The sequence below is a fragment of the Strix aluco genome, chromosome 5 (assembly GCF_031877795.1).
Source record: "Strix aluco isolate bStrAlu1 chromosome 5, bStrAlu1.hap1, whole genome shotgun sequence".
NCBI classification, from domain to species: domain Eukaryota; kingdom Metazoa; phylum Chordata; class Aves; order Strigiformes; family Strigidae; genus Strix; species Strix aluco.
This window is the reverse complement of record NC_133935.1, coordinates 1045020-1066149: the sequence shown is the minus strand read 5'-3', so window position 1 is coordinate 1066149 and position 21130 is coordinate 1045020.

Below are 21130 nucleotides of genomic sequence, written 5' to 3'. Positions count from 1 at the left end.
GCCCCATCACGACGCCTCGCTGCGCTGCAAACAGGCCCACACGTTCATCAGCTCAGCACTGTGCAAGATCTGTTTGCTACAGCGTATGCCTGTGTGAAGAAGGTGCTGTGTTGGTCTCAACCAGCCCTGACCCTGGTCTGCATCAGTGTAGAAACACCAGCGTGCTTCCAGCTTTGCAGGCTATTTTCCTCCCCACTAGTTCAGGTATTTCTGTGGAGTGCTGCATTGTAGGCCAGAGATGTGCCCTAAATGTCCTCTGCAAGTCTTAAACACATCCAGGCAGGGTTTAGCCATCTGTAAAAGGTGCTGGTTTCCTCTAAAAGTTGTAAGAGAAACTGGTGTTTGTATGAGACTCCATCCCCACAAATCCCAGAGTTTCCATTAGGCTCCCGCTGTAAAGCTGGTGGAGGTTGAGTGTCTCGGAAGGGAATTCACAACCATTACCTTGCCCAGCGGGGAGCTCCCCAGAGCTGCACTATGAAAAAACAACCAGAACAGCATGTCTGAAATCCTCTAGGATTTAATTGCCTCACTTGGGGCTGCAGAAAACCCCTTTAGCTACTTGCCTGCACCATCCTATCCTAACAATGGGATTTAAAAGCATCTCGAAAGAGTCCGAGAGGAGCTCATACTTCCCAAATACGCCCAGGAGAGATTGTGTTGTGCAATTTTCTATTTATAGAAAGTGCACTGACAGGAAGAGAGAGCAGGATTCAAGCTCTTTTTCAATCCGAGTGGGCTCAAAGATATACTGAGCAATCACTAGATAGTTTTACCAGGGAGATTTTGAACTAGCCCCGGACAAAACACAATGATGAGAAACTCGGGATTGTGCCTTTAAGTGAGCACTACTAGCACTGGGCCACACTTCCAGTTCTCCCACCTCTAACTTAGCTCTCCAGCCACCTCTGTCTTGTCAGGCACCTTCATCTGTTCATCATCACACCCTTTCAGTGAGCAGAGCATTCTAAATCCAACCCTGCTGGTCATTTAGGCGTTCCCCTTCATTTAGGGAAGAGGAAGGTGCGAGACTGAACCCATTTCAGTTCACAGGGGAGGAGGGAGCTGAAAAGGGAGATGAAACCACATCCCACACTTCCTGGAAGAGTCCCATTTCATTAAAAAGGTGACTGTGACTCCTATCTATTTCCATTCTCTTCCAAAGGAAGGGGACAGTTCCACTGTATTCCATATTCTCTCCTTGTGTGCTCTCACACTATTTACTCGGAGCTTAAGTGCAGGAGAGTGCTATTTCTTAATCCGTGTTTTTGGAAAAGAGACACTGAGGTGTTCAGAGAGGGACATTTCTGAACATTTGCAGCAGTGTGACAGGGAGAACCAATTAAATGGCAGGGGAACAGGGGATCTTTCAACCCATTATCCCATCAATAGGTTTTTCAGGGCTAATCTTAATTTTGCCAGTAGAGATCAACTCCACTTAAAAATATGTTTTTGTCCCTAAACTGTCACTAGAAGGCTGTTCCTGAACCTCGTTTCTTTGATAGTTAGGAGAAGCCTTATTTCTACTGTAAAATGATACATGGCCAGTTCATAACCATCTGCTCTTGTACTTTGTCCTTTTACATTAGTATCTCCTACCCGTCACTGATGTTTGGAGCGATAAGCCTTGTTCCCTGCCAGCCCTCATCCTGCGATACAGGGGAGCTGAGCTCCTCTAGCTTCCTCTCATGAGGAAGGTGCTAAAAATGCTCCCCAGCCAGTCCTGGAACCAGTCCTTCAGATGGGGTTTCACTAGAGCCTTACACAGGCTTTGCTGGGGACACTGAATCACTGATTCCAATTACTTATATTATGATCAGCTGATAAATCCAGGCCCTTCCCCATCTCAGCTTAGATCATTTTTTTGAAGTGTATTGCAAGTCCTCAGTAGGCAACACCAAGTTTGTTCCCCACACTGGACTCCTTCCTGCATATACTTACTCTTTTTCGGTACCTGCTTTTATCTCTTGGGCTGCTCCCTAACAGATCTTGCAATTTCTTCATTACAACATCTTCAGTTTAGCAAATAGCTTCTCATGCAAAAAAAAAAAAAAAAATCAGCTGAGGTATAGACAGGATGGATCCCATTTCCCTTCCCAGGAAAAGCAGCTGTCTCATCAAAAAGGTAGATTAGTTTGACACACTGAACCTTTGGCTAATCACTGGTTATCTCATCTCCCTTTTATCTCCAGGCCTATAAAGATAATTGTCCTTCCTCCCAAAACCTCTTCTAATCCCTTCTTTTTCTTTTTTTTCTTCACATTTTTCAGTTTATTCATTTAATTCCAATGACAGGTTTAGCTGCCCTGCACATAGCTGTTTAGGATAAAGATCCTGGATCTAGCTCTAAAATCTGGGATGTCTGAGAAAGCAATATGCAATTTCAAGATTATCCCATTTAACTCAAGTACCACAACATACACTGTGCTGCAATCTGTGCTGCAGACATATCCTAAGTCCTTCACCGAATCCAGTCCGTAATCATTTCCCCATAACTCCAGGTGTATGAAGCAAGGCCTGAAAGGCCACGTGATAAAAATCAAATACAGTCTGATGGGGATTCAATCTACCAGGAAACCCACCTACAGTTTACAAACTTCTGTAAACAGACATCAACCCAACGTCTGGCACATCGATTCAACAGGCGTGTCATCTGGCCATCATTTAACCACTGAAAGCTTCTCCCTTAATCCTTTCCATTTAGTTACCGTGTTAATTATGATATAGGTGTGCCATTTTGCTAAGATACAGATCAAATCAAATCTGTCATAAAAGGATAAACCGATAGTACGCTCGTAAAGTGCCTTCAACTCCTTAGAAGAAAGATACCATTTAAGTACTAGGCTAGCTGAAAGTACGTAATTTCTAGGAAAAGGACCCACGTAGGATAGAGCACCAGCAGGAGGTAACAAGCACCACTGGACAGGTGGCAAGTCATCAGGTCTGAGACCTTGCCCAGCCTTGAAAATCTGATGAGAATTTGTCATCGGAAAGAGAAGGATATGAGCTCCAAGAGATGACTGCTAAGCCCTGTTTAGAAACAGCAAATGCTTTCTATGATCTTTTTGACTTTCAGGGATTCATTCGTAATCACTGATCTCTCCTTTCTCATGAAGCGTTTTAGAGGAGAGTGATGTGCTGTGATCGCTGTTCACATGGGGGAGGTGGAAGGGCATACCGTAGTGAGGCTGGCCCAGTATCACTCCGCAAGGCCAGTTTTGAAGTTGGAGGAAAAGCCTGATGTCCTGAGTGCTAAGCCAGCTCAATAGCCTAGCACCTCTCCAGAAGGATGACAAAGTACCTACTAGAATTTCTGGAGCCCAGGAAAACTGCCTTAACTTGCCAGTACAGCCTGTCGTGTGTGTGACATTATTCTGGCCGTATCAAGTGACAGTCTATCTAATCAAAGAGCATCAGGGCCTCGTCTCCGCCTTACACCTTTCTGGGAATGCTCTACTGTGGAAATTTTTCTGAAAAAAAACACAAAGCATTTGTTGGAACAGGTCAGGTGCCTTTGGTGAACAATGCAACCTCATGTCATGATAGAGGGCCTTGCTCTCCTCTCCCAAAAAGAATCCAAGGAGCAAAACTAAGGGATTGCTTACACTCCCTTGGGGATGCTGCAGGTTTACCCCTCTTGTTTCAACACATGCAGGGGAGAAAGAGTATGAGTGATGCCATCTGTTATTCAGGCAAGTCCTGTCTATGTTCTCCTGAAAATGCCAATTTGTCACAGAAATTATAATCAACAACAGATTAATTTTATTCCTTTTCTATGATCACCCTGTATGCTCATCCTCCTTGGGCAGACCATAAGGGAGATCCTACTGGGTAGGTGTCCAGAAGACTGTTACTGCCTTTACTGTTTAAAATGCACAAGGAACCCCAGGGCAGGGACAGAGAAGTGTTGAGTTACAGAGAGAGGTGAGCTGAGGACAAATACCCATGGTAACCTGGAGAAGGAACCCATCCCATCACATTCCTGGTGCCGAGGCTCCACGTGCATACTGCACCGCTCCCTTCACCCGCTTCTGCTGCGGGGCTCTACACTGGGGAGCAGGCACAGACAAAGGATAGTTAAATTTTCCTGGCCAAAATAAGTTTTCACAGTTTTTAATACATTTGCAGCACCAACTGAAATACTTTCACTAGACTCTATACTAACCCTCACAGAGAAACTACCCTTGACACGAGCATCCCTCTCATTCCATCATTGGCTTCCAGTTCTGTTTAAAACACTACTATCAGCCAGCAAAGACACAGGCACTCTGTGGGGATTTTTCCTCTTTCCGTGTCCTATCATAGCCCATTAAGCTTGCAAAGGTCTCAAGTTAACTACGCTCAGGTTTCTTTGGCAAGAGATGGAAAGGAGGTCACGCTAGGGAAAGCTACCGACCTGCTTTTCCCTTGGGCCTGATCTTCTAGTGTTTCAGTAAGATTTTGGGGTTTGGGTTAGTAGTTTGGTGATTATGTTCCTAAGTGATTATGGTAGCGCATAGTAAAGCTGTAGAAATTTAAGAGTACGATCTCAAAAGTTGGTTTGTACACATCTAATACAGTAGATGCTGACAGTTTGAACAATTTTAGGGCTGCTTCCAAGCCTCACAGCATAATCCTAATGATTGCTTTGAACTAAGCTAAGAGGTCTGTTCTCTGAGCTTTAGTTGTGACTGTGGACAACAGGCTCCGGTCTGGGCAAAGGGAAATCAGCTATGAAGATCTGTACGAAAGGAGCAATACAAAATCTAAAACCAGATAGATAAAGCAACCTCTGGAGTTTTCTGTAGGCTTCTGCCATTATCTTGTTTAAAGGAAAAAAAAAAAAAATCAAGCATCCATTTCACATACCTTTTGCTAGGATCCAACTCAGTCATTCAGTAGTGGTAGACCCCTATTTTCTCTGGGATATAGCTGAAGCATGGGGGTGGTAGGGCTAGCTTTTTAAAAAAAAAAAAAATCACAGGCCCTGTTTCAAGCTGTATGCCCTTAGAACACTGGGAACTTCATTTCAGAAGCTATATCGGAAGTATTTTCTCTGATTACTTGGCTGGTATTGTGTAAATTTTGTAACTATTGCTGAATCTCAAAATATACGGGAGGTTCTCAGACCGAGGTGCATCCCATGTCCTTAAAAATTCTGTCTGTTGAAACACGAATTCTGCTGCCAACCCTCGCTTACTCCAAGTGATGTGGGAGGGAGAAATGTGGCAATTCAACTTGGAAAAGATAATACAAACCATGTGTTAACTAACAAAACATATTGAGCACATTTGCTTTTCACCAACTTGTTTGTAAACAGGTCTCTCAAGAACATCACGTGTTTTAAATGCCAGCAGGTAGCGCAGAGCATGGTGCCAGGGGCAGGCGCCGTGCCCCGTGTGCCCGGCATCACCGTGCTGCTGGCCAGGCCGGAGTTAATCCACTCACCAATAACCCAGAACCCTCCACATCCTGCTAGAAGAGGAATGGAAGCAGGGACAGAGTTCTGTCACCAGAGCCTTGCTTTGTCTGTGTATTTCTGAAAGCAGGAAGAATCCTCCAGCACTTATTTTCATACTGGAGGGTGGCTGGAAACCAGTGTAACTGGTTCTGGTAGGAGAAGCAGTGAATTTTCCTATCTTGAATTCCTTGGTGTGATCTGTGTTTTTCATTCTCAAAGTTCAACAGATAAATCCTGACAGTTACAATTTGTTCCTCAGGTCTGATATCACCACCACTGCCTTTACTCTTCATGATTTCAAAACTGTTGCATAGAACAAATAGCCTAATGCTGTTTCACATAAACACGGTCCATATTTTTTATATTTTCACATTATATGTTTCATAACTTTGTGGCCTGATATTTATGTGGCAACATTTTATTGCAAAAGACCCCATACAGCTTTATAAATCCTACAAATAAGATACAGCAATGACCATGCCCATTGCTAACTTGCAACCTTGGCTTTAATTAGTTCCTTTTGAAGGATTTAGTTTTCTGTCTTAAGGAATAACAAGAAAAAAGAGTATGGCTAACAAACCAAATTCAGGTAACCACCGGAGTTCGATTTTTCAAATCTTGTCTTGCAGAGCACAAGTTCCTTTTTCTGTTTGCGATGGGGCTACTGTTCTCTCTCAAGCTGCATCATTTCTACAGTAACTATATTATGATTATTTTAAAGTACAATCATGCATATTACTGTATCTGGCAACTGCTGGGTGGCAAATAATGTTGCATCTTAAATATCTCATATCTTGCCATAAAAAGACCTAATAATTAACACCTTGCAACAGCTGCTGAGAGATTCTCAGCAAAGCCTCCTCCTTGGTCTCGACCTAAGACAGACTTCAAACCTATTATTGCTCTAAAGACTAGAGATTTGTCTTTGCAACTCTAAGACCAATAATATTTAGGGAATTATTCTAGATAGATACATACATAAGGAACAATTTCTCTGGCGGAATATTTCCCAGGAGTTATGATGCATATTGAATCTTGTCTTGCAGCCCAACGATCCATCAGCCAGGACATACACACAAGGATTATTTTGTGTTTGCCTGCTTACAGAGGTTCCCATTCATTCAGCACCCCAGTGGTGCAAACTTGCAAGAACAGTGTGGAACTAACATTGGTAATAGAAGTCAATTATTGCTTGTGTAAATAGTAACCAGTAAGCTGCTTAATGTGCATTAGCCCCTTCCTAACATTTGAAACTGTGGTGAGAAATTCTAGAGGAGACAATGGAGCTGAACATAGGTGAGGATGCTGTCAGCAGAGCAGGTGGGTGGGATCTAAACATACACACTGCACATAAATATAGGCCTTTGTTACAGTAATCCTGGCTCCCTTGATTTATTCAATACCAGAGACTGGAAATTCTTGGATTTTTTCCTTCCAGTTGGAGAACAGAAGAAAATCATACCTAACAGTTGCACCTTGCAGACATCTAAACAAAGCCACAGGCTGGGGACAGAACCATGTAATGCCAGCACAAAGGGAGCAGGGACTTCCTTCACAAGCGTCACAGAAGGTCGCCCAGAGGAGCTCACGCAGTTTATCTTGCAAAGCAAAAGTTTCTAGTGAGCTTTTGGGCAAAAATACCAACCTGAGCAGCCACTGCCAGGCCTCTGCCACCCTTGGCTGGGCTTGTACAAGCATCCACGCACCGCGGACAGGCTGGAGGAACTGCACTGCCAGGAAATAACTTTTATTCCTCTGGGGTGTTTCCCAACTTCAACCACTGTGCTGCTGAGCAGCTCGCCACCCATGACCCCTCCGCGGAGGAGCTTCCTTGCTGTTTGTGTGAGACAGGTGACTCGGGGAAAGGCACTTGCGGGCACATAAGGGAGCCAGGGAGCTGCGAGACCGCGACCGGGGCTGGGAGGGGAGGCAGCCCAGAGCAGGGGGAATTACACTGCAGGGTGTTCAGGGACCCTTCCATTCCGATCGGCCGTGCGGGAGATCAGAGCAGCTTATTGAAAGTCATCCCTGGTTTGTCACGATGTTGGAACAAGCTAGTGCCCGCTGTGGCCAGTCACACTAAGTTAATTCTGCAGCTTCTAGGCTTCCTAAACAATGGGGAGGAAAGAAAGAAGAGGCCACAGGGAGTCTGCCTTTTCCCAAAAGGTCTCCGAGGACCCTGTTTGTGGAGCTGGAAGTTCACAGCAGCTATTCCAGAACACAGCTGGAGAAGAGTGGCTGAAACCAGAGCTGGCTACAGGCTAACCAGGAGTTGTTGTGAGTGACCTTCTGCAGCCTGCACCTCTTTTAATCATTGAATTATAATGCAAGGACAACCTGGGGAAGGCTCTTTGTCCTATAGCTCCGCTTTAACAGGAACAGAGAGCATTTTCTTTTTGTTTATAGAGGATGTTATTTAAGGTCAGTGAGAAAGGCATCTATGAGGTGTGTCTCATTGGCTTGAAGCAAACATCCATCCCCATCCTCCTCCTGTCAGTTATTTTAGGCAGGTAACTGTGCAAGACCCTGGCTGCTGTGAATCCCATTTTGAAGAATTCACCATTATTCCCACAGGTTGTACAGGAAATTTAGGTACAACCTTAACTCTAGGTTGTAAGTTTTATCCCAGGGGATCAAGTGTTTCAAGAGAGCTGATGAAACTGCAAATGTAACAACATCTAATTCCTTTTGTTGGTCTAATTGCCATTTCATTTTCATCTAGATGGCACTAGCTATGATCTAATTGCTTAGTAGGCAAATCATCTATACAGCAGAAAACAAGAACCTGTTAAACTCCCAACAACCAGGAATCCTGCAGAAGTTCGTATTACTATAGACTTCCAGCGTCACTGGTTGTTTAAATGCCATTATAAATCAACAACTCCCTATCCACTGGCATTAGGATTTAAAAATAAACGCCAGGTCCAGATCTTCAGTTGCTGCAAATCATTGCATTCATATTTCAAATCTGCTGGTGAATTTGTATTTAGGTTTAGAAATCAGTAAACTACTCTGCTTGAACAACACTTTTGCTTTGAGCGGTCGCCCTTATTCAGTGATGCTTTTCAGTGAGAAAAAGTGTAAGATTTGTACCAGAAAGACAAAGTGTGGTCCTATCCCCATAAAACAGGGCAGCAGCAATTAACTGAAAGGAAGCATGCCGTCTGTGGGGTATCGCTGCCTGCAGCTCAGCTGAGGAGCAGGGATAACTAGAAGAGAGGCTGCGTGTAGTCGTGCTGTGGTTTGAGGTGAGGAGGGAGCTGTGATCCTGAGTAGACATGCTACCCTGGGTGGTGAGAGAGAGGATGGGAACTGCTGCCATTCTCTTCTCCCGCTAAAACGCGTTCAGACAAGGGGACTCCAGCTCTACCTTTGACTGAAGAAAACAGCAAAGAGAAGGGACAACAGCAGGGGCAGACACTGAGAACACAACTAGCAATGCTGGTCCTTATCAATTTTGAAACAGTTGTACAAAAAGGAATTTCTCACAGTGCACTCAGACTCACACTCCAATCTTACAGCGATAAGTGAGGCCAGTGAAAGTCTTTCCTCTTCCCAGAGACCCTGAGCACATCCTTTCAGCATGGGTGTACGGCTTGGGAGAGTGAAGGCCCAGGTATCACACTCCAGTGTAGGATGGGATGGGGAAGGAACAGGTGAACAACCATCTCTACAAACTATTTGCCAGGACTTACCACTTCTCCCACTGTTATGCAACAATCTTAGAAGCACCTCAGCAGAACAAATTAATGGGGGATTTGAGAGCACATGATAACCGAAAGCTAGATTTCCCAACCCCTCCAGCCATTAATGGTTATAATTAAAATCCAACTACGGTTACTTCTTCAGCTAGAGGCAGTTTGCATAACCAACTGCATCACTTGAGAAACTTCCATTGGCCTCCACAGGAAAAGACTGAAAACTGTGGCGACTTAAACTGGTGACCAAAGGTGTCCCAAGTTGCATCCCATCCCAACAATTGTCTGCTAAAATACAGGCATCTTGCTTCCCTGTTAGAACTGAATCATTCTGAAAGTAACTCATGCAGCTTTTCCAGGAATTTGACATTGTATGTGGAGTGAATTCATTTCAGAGTTATTTTTATAGGTCAGTGCTGACTGCTACAGAATTTTTTGTTGTTGTTTCTCAAGAAAAAATTGCATGCACATTCACATTGTACATTTGCTGTTCTACTTCCGAGTCAATCAGTTCAGTCAAATTCATACTACAGGGCTCATTGTCTAGTGTTAAATGAACAGCCCACAGCAATACACATTTGGTAATACAGATTCTACTTTGATAAGCATATATGTTCAGAATTTGTCAGAGAAATAAATTCATACAGTTTTGACTAAATTCTTGAAGACTGGAGCTGATTTCCCAAACAAGCACTGTCAGTTCATACACTGTGCTGATGCTCTGATAAATTTTGTTTCACTGCAGCATCTAATATTCATTTCCATATTTGCTAGTTCGATATGAACCTTTCCCTGCCATGGTTTTCTCTTGACCTGATATCCAAATCTGATAAATTCTATTCTTGTATCAGCAAAAGAGAAGCTGAAAAATGGGAACAGAATCAATACATCCTCTTGCAGATGTTCTGTGCTCCATGTTTTATGATTTTACAGCTTCCACTGGGAAAGTCTAGTGTTTTCCAACTATGATTGCATTTGGATTTAGAATTTAAACCCAAATTACTTTTCTTTTGCTATGAAGAAAACAAATGGTTACTTGGAAATGTTTGAGTGTGAAAATTCAATTATTTCCTTTGAATAAGTGGGTTTGGTAATGTTAAAATATGTGAACCAAATTAATATTAAATATGGAGCTAATACCAAATGAGTTTAAATATTTTACCTTACTAGAAGTAAATTGGTTATTAAAGTTAAATGTAAGAGTTGAAGCAATTCTTTTCTTCTTTTGTCACTGAAAATTGCTGAAACTGTCACATTGCTGTGATTCATTATTTCCATGAGATTGAGTTTTCTGAAGGAAGAAACTGTTCCATGTTGTTTGTCTGTAATTTAGCTGGAACTGATAAATCTTTATTTTTATCTATTTATCCTTTGTCCAAACTTTAAATTACAGAAGTTTGAATAATCCTCCTCCTTGATCTTCACCTGTGCTGACAGACAAGGCCAGCGACAATTAAACCAAGCACCACATACAGGACATCACAGCCATAACTCACCTGAAGCCAGCTGTCCTTCCCTCACTAATAACAGCCACCGGTGTGAGCACGGGGCTGGATTCTAGCACATCGGGGTGGTTGCTTACCACTTCTTGCAATAGTTACTTTGTTTTCTGTCAGATCTGCTCAAACCCCTCATGTAGAGGGACACCCTGTGCTCTGGGACCTTCCTCACTATTTTATCCTTATTTGTAAGATTTCTTATTCTGAAATAAGTAATTATGCAGCTTATGGTAGGTGTTTCTTTGGACCAGGAGTACTGGTATCTTCCCCAGCTCTGCTCTACTGCAAGACCAGACCCTTCACTTCCCCATACTTCCACATTTCATCCCTTTGTCACAGCCCCAATCTCCCTGTTCCTTCCTCCCCCGCTTCCATGCCAGTATGCTCCCCACCCTCCTTCCCTTCTCCTGCCACTTCTCTGATCCTAGGCTTAGCCAATTCAATTGGCTAAACCCAGCAAGACAAAAGTGAATAGTTTGCTGGGTCGGACAGCTGAGTTGGCTTAGCAAGGAGCAGCTCAGCAAGCACCAGAGGCAGCCTCTCCCTCTAGGCAGGACCCAGCTGGCAGATGGGCTCTGCCAGCAGCACAACTTCACCTCAAGATGGGGGTCAGAGCAGCAGGGCTGTGGGTGCTGGGGACACTGGCAATCATCTCATCTCATGACTTGGGGCAGCCCTCGCTTCCCTCCCCCGGCTGTGCAAGGAGAGGGCACAGCACCATGCCAGCCAGAAGAGATCGACCTTCACCTCCTCTGCCATTCCCCCCAGAAACCAGACTGCTGCTGTATCGCCCTCAGCTCTTTCAGACGTCTAGTCTTCGCAGTTTCTGTCTCTGCTGTGGTACAAGTGGGGGCTTTGGTCTGTGTCCCCCGTCCCCCCTCCCCAGACCCACTCTCTGTATATCCCAGGCACACACAGATGCCCCCGATGTCCTTCTGATGTCAGTGTGTGCCTTCTGGAAAATGCTGCGTGGAACACACCATCTACACTTTTAACCGTCTTAAGTTGGGAACAAAACCATAATTGTCACCCTCTTGTGCCTTAAGTTCTTGTTCATGTACTAGGAAGGCACAAAATCTCTTTCCCCCTTTCTCTAGCCCAGTCTAATTTACTAATCTAGGCCACTGTGTCACACCACCACCCCATACTCCCCACTCCCCCCTTCTTTCCCAGCTGCCGAATGTTGGCTTGCTGTAGGGGCTCTGGCTGTGGAGTGGTATGTCAGTTATGTTGTGAAACAACCAGACTCTGATCTTAATTCCCCTAGGTACATTCAGAGAAACTCTTAACTTCAACTTTACCCACAGTGATAGAGCTGGCCCTGACTTGTCATGTGGAATGAGTTACATTACTCCAAAACCAGGAGTAAATACAGTGACTGTTCTTTCCCTAACTACTGACTTGGGTCAACCCAAGAGGTTGGTTTGTTCCAGTCAATTTCAAAAGCAAAGAAATGAAGTTTAATCCCACAGGGGTCAAGTTCTGAACAAGACAAGTCTCTGTTTGTACCCACCCTGCCTGCCAGCCTGCTGCCCACCAGTTTCCCCCTCAGCCCTGGGCAAAACTGGCCCCAAACTGTGCTCCTCGCTTCAAAGGTGATGTTTGGAGTGAGACAGTGCAGTGCTGCCAGCAGATCAGCCCCTCCTTTGCCACCTCTAGAAGGGGATAATAGGTACCGACTGCCCAGGAGATGAGGCTGATATGGCTTATTCCCAGGAAATACTGCAAGGTCCCAGGAAGCCCACAAGCACTGCAACGTGGGCCGGACAGAGGATTCACTCTCCTAGAGCAAGCTCTTACTTTTTTCTCTGAACACAACAGGTTTTTCCTACCACAGCAAAAGTGCTTCATCATTTCTGGATGCTCCATGGAAAAGGGGAGATAATTCTAGACTAGCTCAGAAGAAACACCGCTGCTTTTCCCCCCACCCCAGGCATAAGTGAAGATTAACGGGGAGACTAGGACAAAGAAAGAGTACAGGTAGTTGGGATAAGCAATCTTATCTTTAGATGACCTCCTTTAATCTCATTTGTTGCCAAGATCAACATAAGCACAAGTTCTGCACAGTCAGAAAACAAAAAGACAACACACTTGATAGCTTCAATCTTCATCTTGCAGTAAATTTGCCAAGCAGAATTAGCAGTTTAGTGTGATTTCATGGGGGCATTTCAAACTGCAGCTAAACAATCATGCTTTATGCACAGGAACTTTCAGTGTATCAGAGTAAACTGATAATTTAAGGCACATATTTTGATCTCTCTACTCAGAGAAGACTTCCATGCAGCTTTGCCTACCTCCATTGTACCACGAAAAACAATACATATGTCTATGGAACAACTAATAGCATAAGCACTGAAATACAATTTTAGGTCTTCCACTGCATCCAAGGTTTATAAACTGAGCTGTTGCTCTATCACAGACTATTAGCACAAATGGTTTAACTACACAGACATATCTATGCATATAGACACACTTTTGAACCTTGGTGTCTGCTTACAGTTGTCAGCCTTTTTATGAGTACCAAGACAATACCATTCCATGTGGGGCCTCAGAAATCCTGGCCCCAAAGAGCAGGGTGCGGTCTCTGGAAGCACCCACACTCAGTCACAATTAGCTGCCACAGAGGTGAATACAGTTTGTCTGTCCTCGCCTGTTGACTTCACTGGGCTGTTTGTTCAGTTCTGGCAAGTCTCAGACCACCCCCTTTGCTGCAGACGAGCGTATAGAGACCACGCTGCAGCCCCCCAAGCGTTCCCACACCGAGCTCTGCAGGCACCCACTTAATGGCTGCATTTCCCATCTAATAGTTCCTGAGGTTGAGGTATGTTTGTTGACATAATTAAGATTATAAGAGGGGACAACTGAAGTAAAGGTTCTCCTTTGTATTTGCTATCCAGATGAGAGGTTATTTCTTAAAGCGGCACTTGATAGCTCTGTGCTCTAAAGTCAGAGGCTTGAGCCATACTGGTGTGAGCGGGAGCAAGGAAGCTGACCTAGGGGCACGACTAGGCAGACAAGGCTAGACAAGGGATGGGGTGCAGGTCAGAAAGACAAAAAGCTCAGCCTTGGGAGCAGTGTTTTGCAGACACTCAGCTCTGCCCTCCAGGCCTAGGAAGCCTGTTGCACCAAGCAGGGCGACTCCTCATGACCCCAGGTAGCCATGGGAGCCACGGCACCGGCTCAGGAGTCATCAGGTGCTCTTTTTGGTGACTCATTCCAGTAACTGCTAAAAGAGAAGTTGACACCATACCAGGACTGCCATCTTCCTGGCATTAGGGCTGCTACCACATGTGCTGCTGCCTTTCCCCAAATGTCCCTCTTCCTTGCCCTTTTCCTTCTAGCCCTTGCAGGCAACAGACTCCTTGCTCTGTTGCTGTAACTCTGGGCAGTGCTCCAGCCTTCCTCCAGCACGTGCTGCAGTTCTGTCCCCATTAATCTGGCCAAAAGGCTTTTCAAAGTGGCAACATTGATAAACATGGGACTTTGGCCTGTTGGCAGGTGCCAGCAATCTCTTCTCTCCACAGAAAATATGTATTAGCAATGGGTGAGCTGTGAAAGCCAGCCTTTGACATCAATACTCCAAGGGCTGTCTGCCCAATGGAAAATTAAAAATCCAGAAAAAACCTTTTCAGGGATGCCTTCTTAAAGAGGTGTTAAGAGGTTTATTGAGTCTACAGCTAAAAATATTTTCATGTAGGTCATCACTGATGGGTCAACTGAGATTAGTTATAATTCTCTAATTCTTTCAAGGAGCACATAGAGACAAACTACTCTTCCTGGATCAGTTCCTAAATTGGTGGGGTAGGGGTGTAGCTAGTTTGAAAGGGTCTTTAGTCAAGTCTAAAGTCGCTGGTCACTTTGTAAAACACAATTTCATATAATCTACATCCAAATCCAGTGTCCAACAGAAGGAGCATGTGGGAATTTTCTTCCCCCCCAGTTTGATGGGAAGGTCCAGCTGGAAGCTCTTGGCTGTCCAGCTTTTAATCACTCACTGATGAACCCTCCATGTACAAAAGGTCCTAGGTCAGACAGAGGCCTATTGTGCACAGCTTGCCCAGTTGTGCTGGGTTTGTGTGGGGGGGGATTGGTAGTGGTGGAGGTGCTACAGCAGTGGCTCCTGTGAGAAGTTTCTCAAAGGTCCCCAGGCTCCAAGTCAGCCCCACCTCTGGCCAAGGCCAGGACAATTAGCAACAGTGGCCACACCTCTACAATAACATATTTAAGAAGGAGAACCTGGGAGGAGGAGTTGTGAGGGAGACACCTCTGCAAACACCGAGGTCAGTGGAAGAAAGGAGGAGGAATGGGGGGAGATGTGGCGGGGCAGGGACCCCCCTCAGCCCGTGGGGAGAGGGCAGCTGTGCCCTGCGCCCGTGGAGGGCAACAGGGGAGCAGATGTCACCTGCAGCCAGGGGAGGGCCCCACACTGGAGCAGGGGGATGTGCCTGGAGAAGGCCAGGAGGACTCTGAGGGCAGCCCGTGCTGGGGCAGTCTGTGCCTGAAGGGCTGCAGCCCGTGGCAGGGACCCACGCTGGAGCAGTTCATGAAGAGCTGCAGCCCAGGAAACATCAGAGAAGTTCATGGAGGACTGTCTGCTGTGGGAGGGACCCACGCTGGGTCAGGGGAGGAGTGTGAGGAGTCCTCCCCCTGAGGAGGAAGGAGCAGCAGAGACAACCAGTGATAAACTGTCCACAGCCCACATCCCCTGCTCCCCTGCACCACTGGGAAGGGAGGAAGGAGAGAAATGGGGAGCAAAGCTGAGCCTAGGAAGAAGGGAGGGGTGAGGCAAAGGTGTTTTTAAGATGTGGTTGTAATTCTCAGTCCTATTCTGATTGGAAAATTCAATGGTGGTAGTGCTCAAATTAAACTGATGTTCCTTTTCTTCCCCTAACGAGTCTGTCTTTTGCCCATGACCATCATGGCTGAGTCACCCCTCCCTATCCTTGTTTTGATCCTTGAGCCTTTTGTTTTATTTTCTCCTCCCCATCCCCAAGGAGGAAGGAGTGAGCAGGCAGCTGCTTGGTGCTCAGTTGCCCTCTGGGCTCAAGCCAAGACACTAGTACATATCCCAAACTGCTCACAAGCACTTTATTCATCCTGAGTTGTAGATATTTCAGTCAGCTCTCAGCCCAAGATGTCAAAAAGCCTTTCAAAATTCAACTAACACTGATAAAACACATTTCTACAACTCCTAATCTTGCAAGTTGGCTGCTGAGGGACACATCCACTCCCTTCTCATCTATCGCTAGCTTTAGGGAATCCACAGCTTCAGTCCCAGTGCTCTGCTTAAGCCAATACTGTTACTCTTTTTCCCTTCCTGAGAAATCAAACCAGACCAAAGCTGTTCTCAAAATTTACCAAGGCTCCAGACTGAAGCCATAACATACTGCTTCCTAGCTCTGAAGAAAGTGTGCATACTTCCAATTCAGCTGCACAAGAAACACCCACAGAAAAAGCAGAAAAAAAGTTGTCCCCACATCTCATTGTGATCTTCAGGTTGCAGCTAAGTGACTCATTCCTCAGATCCCCATGTCACTTAAAAAGAGCAAGAGAGAACTGAATGACCACTTAACTGTTTTCCAGATAAACCTAAGGAAATTTTTTCAGTATTGCTATCCTGGTCACCATGTACTACCAATTAAATATCAGATTATGAAATATTTTCATTTTCCCAGAACAGAATGGACATTTCTGCCAAGATTCCTCTGATCTCTTTCATGTACTGTGGCCTGTCAGTAGTGCACAGGATCTGTCAAAGAAACAGCGCCCTGTTGTACAAACAGGGAATAGTTCTGTGTTGTATTGTTCCTGATACATACATATTTCTGGTTTTCTTGTAAAGAAAAATCTTGTGTTGTATAAATTCTGTATTTCATTCATTGATATTCTGCCAAGCAGAAGCCTGACTCCCTAACAGAGAATCATTCTCAGTGAAGCATTTACTGCCAACACCCCCACACCTTTTATTTCCTCCTCCCAAGAACAACTCTGAACTTACAGAACACCACAGCTTATCCTCTCTCAGCACAGACTACTTGGCAAGGTGACCGAGCAGCCCCAGCAGCAGTCAGGACCATACAGCTGAGAGGCTGGCACCAAAACAAATAAGCAAGAATGAACAGCTGAGGCTGGGACAAGCAGGAGGTGGGTAATGGATCAAGCAGAGTGGAACAGCAGTCTGAAACTGTTTTTATGTGCTAAACCTTCTGTGGAATCAGGGATGTGTGCTATCACTGCTTCACAACAGGACTGCTTAAGTTTAATGCACACAAAATAGCCACTTCGAGTTTAAGAGACAGTCCTAGTTCTATTTAAAGGTTTTATCTTTTGTTAAAAAACATTCCTAATGTCAAGTAAGCTTGATTAATTTGTAGTTTCCTGGAATGACAAAATAAGTTAGATCCTCGGAGCAATGCTTCAAGGCATGACAATGCAACTAAGCTTGCCAAATGTTCATTTCACAATTAGAAAAGGGTACAATATAGAGAAAAACTGTATAAAGTGACCTTTAAATCTTGAAACTACTCTTAAAATAAAATTAGCAGAAAAGAGATTATAGAGCAGAGGAGAACATTGCATTGCAGCAATGTCATTTTCCTAAGTTCTTTGAGACATATCCAGCATATATGAATCTGCAAGTACAACTATATAGTAATAAAAAAGAAATCCTTGCTGCAGCTCATAACCAGTTAAAATCTATGAATGCTGTTTGACTTGCAGTCCATTTGCTGTATTTCAGTTGTTTGATTTCTCCATGTAACAGCAGATTAAAAGGCCCACAGAATGTTACCTCTGTATTCATTATTATTAGTGCTTCATCATGTGTAGAAAATGTAACTCCTATTTCTCTCATTCTACCCCTTTTGGCTTCCTTTACAGAGAAGAAACAAAAAGCAGATCTAAGACCTAATTGCTCACCCACTTCTTGCAAACCACAAGGAATCATATATACAAACAGACCTTTTTTGGTTGAGGCTTTGTACTTCAAACTAAGATTCATTGCAATCTAACAAGCAATGTATCACTGGACATTTACAGGAAAAAAAATGGTGCTCAGGTATTTTGCTGATATAACTTGTCATAGAGCAACAAGTGAATGGTGTTATAGTATTCACAAGTAAATATGTGACAAGTAGTCCAGTAACTATTGTTTTGCTTAATCCTACAGCTTTTCCTTTGTAGCACCAACAGCAGCGGTCTAGAAAGCAGCTCTAGCAGAGGTTAATGCAGCCCCATTCCCAACAGTTTACAGGCTCAGCAGCTGGAAGGCACAAAGGCAATGGATATTCTGGTTTCTCAATTCCAAAGCCAGAGCTATGAAGTCAAATGTTTTTTTCTTACTCATATTTTCCAGTTTCATTTGCATGTAACAGCATTGAATGCCAGGTGCAAGAGAACTAGAAATGGATTCAGTTTGTTGTGCAAGAAGGAACACTCCCCTTCAGGCTGGATTTTCAAGATCTGGCAGGCTGAATTTCTTGCTGAACTTTCACCATCCCATTCAACAGATGCCTGGCTTCTGCAAATGCAACAGTATAATTAAAGATTAGGTCATGCAGTACCTAGAACCAGGGAGGAAAACGGACTCCCTATATTACAGCTGAAGTGCCATTCTTTCTTCTGTTTATTTGCTTTCTCTTTGCATATATCAATTACTTAGGCTATGAGGTGTCCTTTTTTAACCAAAATCCCTTTAAATCCGTATTTAAATCCAAAACTACTTCATCCCTGTGCCAGAGGAGAGATGAAAAGCAATGCAGTTCATGCTCAACATGTCCCTAGTGTTGAGGGATGACGTTTGGCAGTCACAGCCGTAGCCCTCAGTTGGAAGCCACCCACTTGAAAGAGAAAGAAACATCTGAAGTTGTGTCGGTCATGGCAGTTTCAGTCTGTGAATGCAGATTGCATTGTCTGAAACTACAGTGGGGGGAATTGTACACTTTCTTTTAAAATTTCCCTGCAGTTATACCACTATTAATTGTATTCTCTAGCACTGGAAATATCGCCAGATGAAACATGAGTAGTGGATACGTCCTTATTTTTTATAATAAAAAAGTATTCATTTTGAAACACAGCAATTCTGACTCTGATAATGACTATTGCAGTGCAAACCTCTGCAGGCTGTCTACAGTTTCAGTGCAATTCACAATGTAAATACTTAAGTAGTTTAGGAAACATTCATGGTTTTTGAACATCTGGCCCTCCATTATGAACAAGAAGTTGAAGCTCAATAATGGATTTGGGTCTGTGTGTGAAAGGCAGAGCAGACCTGCCCAAAGAACATTTCCTGCCCAAACGTACCACACAGCCAAGGCCTCTCCATCCCTTGTGACCAAGGAAAGCCTTACCCTCAGCAGCAATCCAGAGTATCACCCTCAGCTTGAGCTTCTCAGCAAAATAACCAAAAAACAAGCTAAACTTTGGAAGACTATATCTGAGCAAGAGAATAGTAAGGATTTGAACAATTTCACTGTTGTTAAAGTTTAGAGAGTGCCCCTGAGCATTTTCCTTTTCACAGTGACTGTTCCAAAAAAATCAAATCTATCTGTTGCAAAGCATAAGGTGTTTGGCACATCAGTGCACCTCACTACCTAACAGCAACGTGACCATCACAGCTGCAATATGAGACATTCAGGCACTCTGGCTTGGTATTTAGATAGATTATAGACCAAATTTCTCCATAGCGTGGCTGGCTTGAATGACTGGGATTGAGAAGTTCATTTCATATTCTCTGATTCTGACAGATTCCTAAGTGCCTGAGACCCCTGGAGCTGCTTTTGCCAGTGGAGTGAGCCTTTCTCTCCAAGTCACCTCCACAATGGAAACATTCCTCCTGCTGCAGCCTTTCAGAACACCCGCCACTGATTTAGTAGCTACTGGCTTCAAGGAAAATTGTCCAGGAGGCTTTTATCTGTACTAAGAGCAGCTGAAAGCCTTGCACATTCATCTGCACATAGCTCCTTTAGGACTGGCTTCCACCTTCATGTTGATTTTCCATATGCACCCAGAGAATTCTCCCTCACCACCCATTTCATAGTAGTGGCAAAGATCCAGTGACAGCTGAATCTATCCTGATTTCTATCTGCCATTTAATACTTTGCTGGGTACAGCATCTGCAGTTATGTGTAGAACATTTCCAGTTATGACCTGAGCTGTATTTATTCTGATTATTCAGTGCAGTTCAAGACAGTCAGTTTGAGGATCACTACTGTGATTTTTAAGAATAGGAGAATGAAAACTTAATACAAATTTAATAAAGAAGCATCACCTGTAGGACCCTAGAGCTGCATATGAAATCCCAGCCTGATCACAACAGCATCACTAAGCCAGCCAATGCCCCCAGCACTCTGCCCAGCACCAGTGGAAAGAAGCCAGAGACTCCTGGGAGGCACTCCTGCACTTTTCCCTCCTCCTGGCCCCAAGACTTTTCCAGTCCACAGAAAGCGTGAGGGACCCTTCATTCTCACCCAGCATATTACCCAATGACTAGGACAGTCCAAGGAGATGGATGATGGGGATTTGAAGCTCTCACAAATGTGTTTCATCTTTGTTTGCCCAGGCCCTCATTCAGGGCCTTTCAATGTAAACATAAGAAAGGTTCATCTGTGAGAAAATTATTTGAGGCTTAATGCAGTCAGTTCAGATGGCATCCGAGCACAGGCAGACTCAGACACCTTGCCTTCTGCTCCTGGAACAGCTTCCTGCACAAGCCATGCAAAGGACTGCACATAACCTGGGGAGCTTGCAGTACTGGGTCAGAAACTCCCCAACTTGGAAACTCTGTCAACACAGAGTTTATTGGGCAACAGCTTCTTTTTAACAGCCTCGTTCCCTAGCAATTGTCCTCTGTCAGTGCTCAATACAAGCAAATTTCATTTCTCCTAAATCACTGCCACAGAAGATTTTAATTATGTGCTCATTGCAGCTGCCTCTCCACTAAAAGTAAGTTTGTGCTCAGTTTTCCCATCCTAAAAGCAGCTTCCCCATGCCTTAATTTCTTCTATTACTCTGATGCCCCCTTCCTGTTTTATACAAACTATACTAAATGTGTGGACATCCCAAGTGGATTTGTAGTGCTCATCTCACTAGGTGGTCACACATATGTCCTGGTGGCAGCGTTAATAAACTTGCAACAGAGGACAAATAAGAGGAGTAAGTTGTAATAGTCTTGCAAGGTCATTGTTGCTCTGCTGTGTGACTGAAGGTTGAACACATATGAAATATTGGGAGTTGGGGTTTGTGGTGGGGAGAACACAGCAGACACATGGTAAACTCCCACATTTGGCTCAGAAGCAGCTGCTATGAGGGAGGAGGCTTTAGCAAATCCATCATAAAGGCTCCCAGACACTAAGACATTTGCTATGTTTTATAAGTACAGAAAGAGGAGGTTTAAGAACTTGAGTGGGGACATTAAGTAAATTAGAGCAAAACTGGGATTAGAAACGAAGAGTTCTATTTCCTATCCACATGCTTGAACTTCAGAACAATACTCT